Consider the following 12,275-nt stretch of genomic DNA (forward strand, 5'->3'; position numbering starts at 1 on the left):
GGATTTGGAAACACCCATGAACTCGTGTGAACTGTGGCAGCCTTCTCTACAAAAGCCTCTGCGCTGCTATTTTAAGGAAGTGAAAGGGAACTAAAGAGTGTCCTGTTGTAATACAACTCTTGTGGGCCCCAGCCCTCCTCTGCTGGCTTTGCCCTTGGCCTGCATCTGGCCAGGTTCCTGCAGTGACCAGAGTCTCATATTTGCCAGGGTGGCTTACGTTTTGTTCCCATGTACAAGTCTTCTGGGCACACTGGTAATTTCAGACCACCAGGATAGTATGAAAAAATAAGTGTCTTGAGGAGTTTGTCAACACTCCAGCCTGTAGAAATGTGGATAAAAACTGAGGTTAGGGCAGTAGTGACTCCTGCCTGAGCTGGGGACTATGCCAGAGTCCCTGGTGTGATGCCATCTGAGGCCCACAGGGATTTTCATCAGCAGAACTGAGCAACCAATTCTTGGAGATCCAGGCAGGGCAACAACCTAGCAGTACAACCAAAGGGGATTCAGGCCCTACACTGGGGGAAGGCACTGGACTAGGTCCCCAGGGTCCAGTGCTGCCCCGATTCTACAATCCATTCCTGTGGTCAGACATCGCCAAAGCTTTTCTTGCGCCTGTGGAACGTCGCCTAAGCGCTGGGCACAGGGCAGCGCTGCTTGTCCCCAGCTGTTCACAAGAATGGGTGTCAGTGACTGGCGCCAACCAGTAGAGGGACCTCCACCCCAGGCTGCGGGGTTCAAGTGCGGCCAGACCCTAGGATAACTCCGTCTTCCGAACTGGGGGCGCTCAGAGGCAAGAAATGAGGCTGCTGTCAGGCCAACCTCAATTTGAACGGGATCCCAGGGGCCCAGAAGTCCGCACACCCAAAAGGTTGCTGCGCTGGGAGTGCCTCTAAAACGTTTTTTCTATGGCTTCTGTCTCTTTGCAATTCTCGACACAAGTTCCCTTTCTGCTTTTCTCTTTCATTCCCTACGGCCAAGGAGCGGTGCTGAAGGGCTGGACAAGCCCGGGGACAGGGAGCTGAGAACCGCCGGGCGACTCCCCGGGGCCGGAAGGGTGCTGGAGGGGGAGGTGACCAAGAGCGGAGCAGGGCTCCAGGGAGGGACGTGGCCTCCTGAGAGAGGCGGGGCTTGGGGGGGGGAACGGTAAGCTCGGCCTAGTGGGCGGCGCCGGAGCTGGGGCTGCATGGGCGGGGGCTAAGCAGGTTCGAAGGGGCGAGCTTGATGAGGCGGGTCCCGGCGGAGCTAGAACACTTGGCGGATGGGTCCCTGCGGGCAGCCAAGGAGCCGAGAGGGAGGGGGCGTGGCAGAGGGGCGGTCCCGGGGGAAGGTGGGGCGGGGGGGAAGCGGGCGCTGCGGGACGAGCCTCCCGCGGGTCCCCGCCCCCGTCACGTGGGCTCCAGACCCGGCCGCTGCCGGTCGGTCCGCTGGTTGGTCGGTTAGTTGGTCGGTGGGTCGGTGGCCTAGAGCTTGCTTCTCGGCTCTCATGTTCGGAGGTGGGAGGGACACGGGAAAGGCCCGCACACCTGAGCTGCCCGGAGAGGATCCCCGCACCCAGGTCAGTGGGTTCTCCCCCACGCCCCCAGGCCCGCTGCGCGGTCGGGACTGCGAGCCCGCGTAGGGGCATTGCCTGAGGAACTGAGAGCCCTGGAGTGTGTCCCAGGCGCGAGGGCGGGGACCCTCCTGACCCCTTCTCTGGCCAGAAGACTGGGAGGAGGGTATAACTCCTGTGGATTTGCTCCGAATCTCCACCCAGTCCTGTCCGGGGTCTACGGACAGTCCGCGCCCCTACAGGTGCCCGGATGGCCCTGGAGATGCGCAGGGTGGCAGGTCACCTCAGTTCTATGTAGTATGTCAGAGCTCTGCTAAGTCAACTGGAGCAGCGGCGTAGTCTGGAGAGAGAGCCCAAGGTGGTCGGGAAGCTTACGGTCTATTTGCCCGAGCAAATGGGTGATCCGCAGAGCGTGTGTTCAGCTGCAACGCCTTAGCTGAAACCAACTATATACTGTAATTGCAAAAATGCAACATGCTTTTCCAAATCTCAAGCCACAGCGTCCCAGTAGACGGCAAGATGGGGATAGTTCTGTCTGAAAGTGGGCTCCTCTCCCTCATGACATCCTGACTCCAGACCTGCAGTTGTTCCTCAGATGAAAATAAGATTATATATTTAAAGACCAGAACTTCCGAAGTTTGCTTAAGATCAAAACGGGCGTTCTGGCCAGCATTTAATCCGCTTACAAAACAGATCCAGAGTATTATATTTTTACTTTTAGAGCAGCTGGATATTTGGTATAGATCCGTCTCCCTTTCCATATTTTGGTTTACTTCCTGTCTCATCTCTCTCCTTCCTCTCCCAGTTCCTTAATCTTTTATAATACAAATTTTATGTTGCATTTTGTGAAGTTGAATGCCCAACAAAGGTAGTTGGCTGTACACAAAATTCATCTTCAGCATGTTCAGTCTTTGATTATTATTTGTGTCATATGAAAAACACAAAATATTTGATTTAGAGATTATTTCTCCTTGGGGCTTGAGAGGCAGCCTGTTTGTAATCTGCTTAAATTCATATATAAACGACTTTGATGTGGGAGAGCAGGGAGACTAGTGAACTTTTCACTTACTGCATTCATCCATAATGTTATTTAATACATTATTGTTATTATTACTTTGAGATTCGGTGATGTGCCAGTTATTAGTTTATTGCTACTGTGGAGACAAACTGAGCATCATAGTCTCCTTTCTTTAAAATAATGAATGAATTAATTAATTTTTGGCTGCATTGGGTCTTCGTTGCTGCATGCTGGCTTTCTCTAGTTGCGGTGAGCAGGGTCTACTCTTCTTTGCAGCGCGCGGGCTTCTCATTGCGGTGGCTTCTCTTGTTGCAGAGCATGGGCCCTAGGCGCTCAGGCTTCAGTAGTTATGGCATGTGGGCTCAGTAGTTGTGGCTCGTGGGCTCTAGAGCACAGGCTCAGTAGTTGTGGCACACGGTCTTAGTTGCTCCGTGGCATGTGAGATCTTCCCAGACCAGGGTTTGAACCCGTGTCCCCTGCATTGGCAGGTGGATTCTTAACCACTGCACCACCAGGGAAGTCCCCAGCATCATAGTCTCTTTACTGGGGTAGCTATGGCAGTTGCCCTGACTTTAAGACTAAGTAGAATGAGATAAATGCTATGAAGGAGGTAAGAGCAAAGAGTTGTGGGAATTTGTCTTTCATCTGAGTGTGGAAAATCTGGAATAATTTCACGAAAGGGGTGACATGTGTGTGATGGACCTCGAAGAATTTCTCGTGGGTTTCTCCAGGCAGAGGTGAGTAGAGCGTGACCTGGGCTGCGAGAGCTGTGTAGGCAGGCAAGCACTTTGTAGCCATGAGAAGTGGCAAGTGTCCCAGCTTGGCTCCTATGGCGAGTGATAAACAATAAAGCTGGTGACAAGGAAGAAACCTATTCCCAGCGGGCCATGAAGGCCAGGTGGAGAAGTTTGGGCTTTGAAAGCACGAGAACCAATAACGGGTTTTAAGCAGGAGATTGGCTGATGGTTTTGTGCATTTAAAGTCAGGGACCTTGGCCCTTGACCCTCTCAACCTCCCAACCTCCCAACCTCCCAACCTCCCAACCTCCAGCCCACAGAAAATCCAGTAAATATTTGTGAAATGAATGGTCAAGCAACACTTTGTAGCAGTGCTTTTCAACCTTTAACAAGCTTAAGAGTCACCTGGGGATCTTTTTCAAATGCAAATTGTGATTCCTAGCTTAGAGGTGGGACCTGACATTCTACATTTCTTACAAGTCCTCAGTGGCTGCAGCCCCTTCACTATGGATAGCCAGGATTGAGAACAGTAGTTTGCAAACCTGGCTGTGCCTCAGAATTGCCTGGGGAGCTTTTAAATTACTCAGATTAAGTAGGTCTGGCCTGTTTTTACCAAGTTCCTCTGTGATTCTGTTGAAGGCCAGGTGGGAACTGCTGGGGTGGACTCTGGCCGGGCTGTGGGAAGCAGTGACCGGTGGGAAAAGACCCTGGAGGTGGAGAGGCCAGTTAGGATGTGGAAGATCAATTAAGATAGAAGTGAGGAGGACCTGTGTTGGACCTCAGAGAGGGGACAGGTAGGAGAGACTAGAGAGATAGAATCTATGGGCTAGGGGGCCAGGCCGAGAGGTGAGGAGGGAGGAACAAGAATTGAGCTTTGGACAAGGAATGGCATGGCCTTTAGACTATCACATTTGTGATAATATTTGGAAGTTGTTTTTTATTTGACCGTCAAAAACATTTCCTTCCTGATATACAGATTTGTTCATGACACTCTTGCTTAAAAGCCTCTGGTGGATCCCCTTTTGCAAAACATGAGAAGGGAGAGCTATTATGAACTGTTGAGGCATTTAAACATTTATTAAGATCCCAGACAGTGCACCCTCATTCAAGAGGTGACACTCGGGGGGACAGGGGGAAGATGTGACACTGTCATCACTTGGTGTGGGCACAACTAGGCTGAAACTCTTGGCAGCCTTGTGTTTTCCTGAGTCACTATTTTTCCTGCTTCCTCCTTCCTCAGAGCAGTTCCACTTGATGTTTTCATGGCATCCTTCTTTGGTTTCAACACTTGCTGACACCTGTGTGTCTCAGTTTTTGCAGAATCCACAGCTGGTCTCAGAAAGGTGGGCTGTATCCTTTGTAGACTCTGAAAGCCAGGTCATGGGGATTTTCATGAGGGCCATTCTTATCTCTCTCACACTCAGTAAATAATCTTCTAGGAGATGCCGTCTTAGAGCGTCTGTTTACCTTTAGACCAGATTTCCTTAAGGCCTTGTGAGTTCCCAGGGGGCTGCCAACTCTCAGCTTTGTCTTTGGGAAATTTATGATTTCTATTTAGTGCTCCTAGGTAATCCTTACTTTGGTGCTCCTTGGTAATTCTTACTTTCATTTCCTATCTCTGTCACACACACATTTATGCACACTGAGAACCCAGCTTTCACTGTGCACAATGCTTTTAATCATCGTGTTCCATGTTGTGTAATAATCTTGGCCTCTGTAACACAGCTGTGGATGGAAGATATAGGCAAGGTGGGATAGGATCGCCTCTCAAAGGGATAAAGTATAATATCCTTGTTTGGCATTCAAGGCTCCTCCGCAGAAGCTGGCAATAATTTGACTTACCAGCTGCATCTCCACTGTTCCCCAAACTGAGTAGCTTAACAATTTCTATCCTTTGTGCCTCTCTGCCTTTGCATACGCTGTTTTCTCTTCCTGGGAAGCCCTTTTGTCTCTGCTCTGCAAGATGAATGAACTCTTACTAATCCTTCAAAATGCAGATCAAAGTCTTGAAACACCTCTCCTCCCCCCACCCCCAAGTTATTTTTACTCTTCTCTCTAAATTGTACTAGTATAGCATCCAGTACAGATGTCTTCTATGGTTCTTAACACACTTCATTTGCATGTCTCTGTCCACACCCCCTCCAAACTCTGAGCTGCCCTGGGGCTGCATCAGCCCTTGTGTTCGGCCCTACACTCAGCAGATGTTGAGAAAGAGTTTGTGGCAGACGAGGGCCTTGAGCCCCTGAATCTGCTTTGCAGTGTTGGCTTCAGTAAAAGGGTGAAAAGGGCAGGTTGTTTTGTGTTGGAGATGAGGGAAGGAACTAGAGCAGAACCTGAAAGACTAGGACAAGCCTGTTGAGTGGTCCACAGGGCTAGAGTCATAGGGTGGGGTGGGGAGGGGAAACTGGGAGAAATGATGCTGGAGTCTCAGGCTGGGGAGAGATCCTGGAAGGTCTTGAAAGTTGAAGTTAAAGAATTAAAATGTAATGCTGATGACCTTGAAGGTCTTTGAGTATGGAAGAGACAAGGTGAAGCCTGTGCTTTCAGGAGGATTCAAGGCTGAGAAGGGCAGGTTGGAGGGACGGGAAGGAACTTCTTATGAGAATGAGCTGTTGGAATAACCCACTGAGGTAGATTAGGACCTAAATCAAGGCAATGGCAATAGGGATGTTGAGGAGGTGAATGAGCTTGCCAAGAAATCCTGCAGGATTTGGTGACTGATTAGATTTGAGGGAGAGAGAAAAGAGTCACATTGGACATTGACATTTTGTGCTAGTTTGCTGGGAGAAGAATGAAGCAATTGTTAGCAGCATGAGAGCATGGAGGAGTTTCTTGGAAAGGGGAAGGGAGATGAGGCTAGTCGATTCCTTTTGAAATCAGGAGGGAGCCTTGGGTAGTTTCTTGCATGCCCTTTATGTTTTTACCCATGAGGATGGTGAGGCCCAAAGAAAGCTACCCAGGGTCACCCAGCTGCTGGTGGCAAAACTCAGGCCTTCTGGCCTTGAATTCTGTCGTTTGTAGCACAGTGGATTTGGCCAGACGAGAGCTGCCGGAAGGTGCAGATGGAGACTCCATTAGGCAATGAAGAACGAGAAAGAGACCAGGTTTGGGGTGAATTCATTCTGCAGTACAGCTAAGGCTGGAGTCTTGTAGGTCAAAGACTCAGGAGGAAGTGTCTGTGGCAGCCAAAGCCACTGGGGGTGTGAAGGCTCATGAGACCTTCTTTCTGTCCTGTGACCTATGGGGATGTGGGCTGACGGGAAGTAGGGAGTGCTTTTATGGTATCTGCACTCTTATACTTGTTAGTGCTTAGTGTGAGTACATGCGTATTAAATTGTTCGTCTGGGAATGCAAGCACCAATCTATCAGTTCCATGGAAAGATGTATTCCAGGGACCCAAACTCCCACCACCCCACTCCCCATCGTCAACAAACTTTAGGGATGCCTCCAATCAGCTATGAGAAGTTGCCAGTGTAGTGCTGGAGTGGGGGCAGTGGGGTGTGCCTATCTGGGGAAGGCAATCAGCCGTGAGAACTTTTTCCAAGCCAGGGCCTGTGTGTAAGGCCAGTGTCAGGGATTTAGATGGTTGAGTGAGGACCACAGCTGTCTGATAAGGAGAGAGGACCTTGTCTAGAGTCTGCACTGCTGCCAAGAGACTCAGTGGCCCTGAGGCTGGGTTTCCTCCCCTCCTTACCTTTCCCTTCCACACCTCTCTGCCTGGCCAGGCTCCCCAGCCTCCCAGGATGAGTCCTGCCTTTGCCATGGCACAGTGATTACCTCGTTTTGCTAAGGCAGAGCTGGGTTAATGCATGTGAAACCTTTAGATTATTGCCTGGCATATGATAATTGCCAAATAAAAACAGACACAAGAAATGCTGGGATTCAACTTTCAGTCAAACTTGTTAAGCCTCTTGCTTCTTTTTTTTTGGCCTCACCGCGCAGCGGTTTGCGGGATCTTAGTTCCCCGACCAGGGATCAAACCCATGCCCCCTGCAGTGGAAGCATGGAGTCCTAACCACTGGACCGCCAGGGAATTCCCGAGCCTCTTGGTTCTTTTTGAGTTATGTAGCTGGGTCTGGCAAATTTCTACCTCATCTTGTTTTGAGTGTGTGTGTGTGTGTGTGTGTGTGCACATGTGCGCTTTACTAAGACCAAAGTGTGTGCGCGAGCCTGCTTACCCATGGTAAAATATCACGGATAGCTGTAGGTTGCAGACAGGATATTTGAGTTGTACGTGTGTCAGGAATGACTTATGCAGAAGTAAGTGGGTGGTGGGCCTACTAACAAACCTCCAGGAAGAGGCTGTGGGGAACTGATCCTATCACGGTCGCTCCCCTACCTACAAGTGCTGTGGTGTTCCCGGGAGCTGTGCTCTGGGTACACCTGTTTCTCCCTGGAATGAGGGCAGGCATAGGGAAGGAGGTGACGCAAATCCCAGGGTTGCCCTGCCTGCTCAGGGACAGCCAGCGCCTGCTGGTTGCTGGGCGTGTTTGGTGGGCATAGTCAGACCCCTGCCCTGAGTCCCAGGTAAAGAGATAAACCCACAGTGACTTGTGTGCATGGTTGGAATGGCCCGCTCAGATGTGGCTGGGCCTCTCGGCTGGGCAGGGACCACTCTGACCGAGAGGGCCACTCCCGTGACTGCACTGGGGTGTCCCGAGAGGTCTTCTTAGCAAACTTTTACAACCTGCTTCTGGCCAAAAGGCCCAGAGAGCCCACCAGAAGGAACTCCTTGGGTTGACAATATGTGTGTTTGTGCATGTGTGTGTGTGTGTGTGCGTGTGTGAGTGTGTGTGTGAGAGAGTTGTGTAGAGGCCAAGGGATGTGCTATAGGGACTAAAGGAACAGAGAAGGGCAGAGCCACAGTTCAGGTTAGGAAGACCAAATATGGGTTACTTTTGTTCCTTGCATGCACACATAATTCCTCTGTTTAGGGGTGACTGTTTCCTTCCCACAACACAAGGCTCTGTTCCCCTGAATCAAAGAGGTTTTCACATGTACGGCTGGCTTGACCCTGGACTGCTTTATGGATGAAACAGAGGTGTATGTTGACTGGCCCCAGAAAGCTGCCTCCAGAGGAAAGATGGAGAGGAACTTCTGGCTTTGGTGGGTTTTACAAAGGGCTTGTCTCATGAGGCAGGTAGTGTTATTCCCATTTATGGGAGGCAAACAGGTACCAGAGAAGGAAAGTGATTTTTTTTAAGGTTCCAGAGTATTCACTTTAATTTCTTGTCCTAACTGGGCCACTTCTGAGAGTGAGAGGAGGAGGCAGATGCTGAGCTGGATGGGACCCTGGGAGACAGGACTGCCTCGGGCATACTGGGATGTGTGGCATCAAACTCTAAATTCAGTAAGCAACGGGGGGGAGGGGGGAGGAGGCGATGGGGGAGAGGGGATTAGAGTAGGGCGAGGGGAGAAGTTAGAACTGGAATTTGGGTGAGAAAGGAGGATTCTTCTAATTCGACATTTTACCAAAGCAAAGGAATAGTTCTTGGCTCTGACACCTGCCCTCGACTGCTTGTCATGAGAAAGTTTTATTACATAAGCTCTTCCTGCAAGCAGCCAAGACATCTGGTTCTTCGATGCAACGCTGCTGTCCCGGTAACAACAAGCACCACCGCCCTGCCCTGCGTGTCCGGCTAGGTTTTTGCTGCGCGGCTCACTGGAGCTGCACGAAGCCTCTGGCAGGGGTGTTGTCCTGCTGGAGAAAAGGGCACTGACTCCTCACTCACCCCCTGACTCCAGCATGGCAGGCGGTGGGTGTCCTCTACCGTGGGGACTGGGAGTCCCTCATCTCCGAGGGCCCTGCCAGCTCACTCTTTCATTTAAATCCTGGCTCTCCTCAGACTTGCTGTTTCTCCTTTGAGCAAGTCTCTCCTTCTCTGAGCTTGAAGTTCCTCGTCTGTTGAATGCGAACAGTACTAGGCCGATCTCACCTGCTTGTTGTAAAGATTAAATGAGATGATGATGCGTATAAAATGTTGGCTGCAGTGCTTGGGCGTCGTAAGTAGTAAGTGGTATTATTATCATCCTCTTCTCAGAAAGCCTGGCAAATATAGTTTGTCAAGAGGAGGGATTTACACCAACCAGAGGACTTATTCTGAAATTTCAGGGGGGAAGTAGTATTGTCTGGGGCTCCAGGTGTGACCCCCGTGGTGGAGGTGAGCAGGAGGTCCAGGAGGCAGAAGTCCACGGCAGGGTGAGGGAACAGGCTGATTTCAGATGGCCCGTCACCAATGTACAGGGCAAGGACAACAAACAGAGAGCTCCGAGCCCACACCAGCTCCGTGGGACATGGTGGGGTAAGGTCAAAGTCCTGCCCTTAGGCTCCAGAAATCAATTCATGAGTTTTCTACCCGGCCATGTGGAAAAGCCCACAGAACTTGGCTTAGCCTGGCTGCATTAATAGAAGTCCTGACTTTAGACCTTGCTGGGGAGAGGGGTCATCCCACTTTTCCCTGCAGTGGCCAAGACTGGCCACACCTGGACGTGGTACCCTGGGCACCACACTTTGGGAGCAGGTGGAGGAGGGCCCGTTACTGCATCAAAGCTGGAGTCCCTGTCCTGTAAGCTCCGGAAGGTCCTGGGACAGACAGGAAGACACAGGGTTGGAACTGTGGTTTTTAGGTGGGCAAGGGAGCTGCCATGTTGTGCCTTGCTCAGAGGGCAGGGTTGAGGGCCCTTGGTGGGAACGGTACAGAGGATTAAAGAAGAGGCAGATTTCAGTTTGGCATGATGTAAGAAATTCCAAATAACTCAAGCTTCCCTCTAGGGCCGGGTGGCTGTGTTAGAGCGTGTTACTGGAGTCTACCTGAAGAGGGCATTGTCCAGGCAGTACTGACTAGAGAGGAATTTGTGAAATAACTGAGGAAGCAGACTTTGCCAAAAGGGTGTGGGTCTCACTAAAAGTACTGTAGGATTTGAGGGGATGATTGTTGGCTTCTCAGCAGAGAGGTGACTTGCAGCAAATGTAGAGGGGAATGAAGGTGGAAAGCTGGGGAAGGGCGGCCATGAAGCTGTGCAGAAGCTTCTCTATCTCAGGTCCTAGGCCAAAGTCCCACCCAGCGCAGGTGTTGGGAGAGAGGAAAGACTCTGAGGAAGTGCCTTTGTGGGCTGAAATTTTGAGGTCATGATCCCAAAGTGATTGTACTGTGTGTATTCTCTGCTGATGCCTACCTTGGCCTGACCACCTGACGGGGGCATGAAGGGTCTTATGGACTCTTGGGCCCTTCCTTGAAGATTTCGAGAGCACAGAGTCCTGGTACCTGCAGGACCAGGGCCATGCGGTCTGAGACAATGAGCTCACAACATCCAAGAGGTAATAGCGGGAGTAGGAGGGAGCGATCCAGGAGGGCGGTGGGCACGACACTGGGAATTCTGACCGACTGTCTGCAGCCTGGGTCACAGAACAAGCTTCCAGCCCCGAGAGGGGACAGGGAAGGGCTGTGGGCAGCAGGGCCTTATTCAAGTAAGCTGAGGTTTGGGGTGGGGTTAGTGGTGGGAGGATGGAGAGTGCTGCGGTTAAGCAACGTGGATGCCTGACGGGCACACAATCCTGGCTGGGTTGGCAGGGAGGGGAGCCCGCCAAGGCTGGTAGGAGGGAGGCCAGGGAAGCCCCCAAATGAGAATTGGCCCACTGGATCTAGGAAACTCTTTTAGCAGCAGAGGTGGGGCATAATTCCTAAGTATTCTGGAGTCAATAGACTTGTGACCTCATTTATTATTTCAGTCGCCATTATTTTTTTAATTTTTTTTTTTTTACCATCCTCCGTGCCAAGAACCGTTATGGTGGGAACACAAGATGAGTAAGACATGTCCCCTGCCTGGATGGAATTTAAGGAATGTACCCCTCATTCAAAATAGGCAGTAATAACTGCAGAGAAAACACAGTGAACGTTCAGAGAAAGGAGAGGTTGGGGCACCTAGCTTGCCGAGGAGGGGGCATTTGAGATGTGTCTTGAAGGAAAGATGGACCAGAGACACCCCGTTCTATGGGGGTGAAGGAGGGCACTTCTAGCAGAGGGAACAGCAATGTACAAAGAAAGGCATGGGACGGTAAGTTAAGGGGCACGGGTGGCAAACAGCCAGTGGTTTGGTTTGGCTAGAGCTGGAGGAGGGAGGGAGGCTAGACAGGGAACCAGGGACTGGAAATCATCATTTATTAAGCGCGCACCATGCGTCAGGCACTGAGCACAGACTCATCGGTGCTCACTTACATCTCACAGGAGCCTTTCAGGGCTTTAGCGGAGGAGGAAACTGACTCAGGATAAGTGACTTTCCCAAGGTTCCCTAGCTGGCGAGTGGTTGAAATAAAATTGATGCCCCATCTATCTGATCCCCAAACCCATGTTCCTTCCACTCTATCTTGCCGCCACCTTGAGAGTCCAGATGATTCGGTCTTAAGTTTACCATGAAGATCAGCTCTTCGTGTTGAGGCAAGAAGATGGTCAGACGACATTAGGCTGTGAGAAGCACTTGGTGGTCGTGGCCAGGTTGCCATGATGCACACCTGGCCCCAATGCAATATATACACGCGTGCATACACACGTATTTATAAAGTAAATCTCTAAAAAATAGTAGGAAGTTGCACAGTTGTTCATGGTGTCACAGAAACTGATGTTTCCTGAGCGCTATAGGCAATTGCTGATTTCCTGGCTGAATTCCTCTATTTTCTCTCCCACTCAAAGTATATTAGAATGGGGCAAGATAACTCAGAATCTTCTCTAATTTATACAAAAAAATTCCTTTTTAAAAAAAGTTTTATTTATTTATTTTTGGCTGCGTTGGGTCTTCGTTGCTGCGCGCGGGCTTTCTCTAGTTGCGGCGAGCGGGGGCTACTCTTCGTTGCGGTGCGCGGGCTTCTCATTGCGGAGCATGGGCTCTAGGTGCGCGGGCTCCAGTAATTGTGGCACACGGACGCAGTAGCTGTGATGCACGGGCTTAGTTGCTCCGCGGCATGTGGGATCTTCCC

The 12,275-nt window shown here is 50.8% G+C and overlaps 1 protein-coding gene across 4 annotated transcripts in view; it reads left to right on the forward strand.

The window, feature by feature from the left end:
- The first annotated feature begins 1,407 nt into the window (after window positions 1–1,407).
- Window positions 1,408–12,275, forward strand: part of PPFIBP2 (PPFIA binding protein 2) — a 151,900-nt gene continuing 141,032 nt past the window's right edge. For 3 of the 4 annotated variants that reach the window (XM_061201396.1, XM_061201399.1, XM_061201398.1), the window contains exon 1: window positions 1,408–1,555. The gene's annotated coding sequence lies outside the window, so the exon portion shown is untranslated. Of the gene's footprint in view, window positions 1,556–11,326; window positions 11,360–12,275 lie in introns of those variants that run through there. The other variant, XM_061201397.1, reaches the window with a different exon arrangement.

Source organism: Eubalaena glacialis, chromosome 10, assembly GCF_028564815.1.
Source record: "Eubalaena glacialis isolate mEubGla1 chromosome 10, mEubGla1.1.hap2.+ XY, whole genome shotgun sequence".
NCBI classification, from domain to species: Eukaryota; Metazoa; Chordata; class Mammalia; order Artiodactyla; family Balaenidae; genus Eubalaena; species Eubalaena glacialis.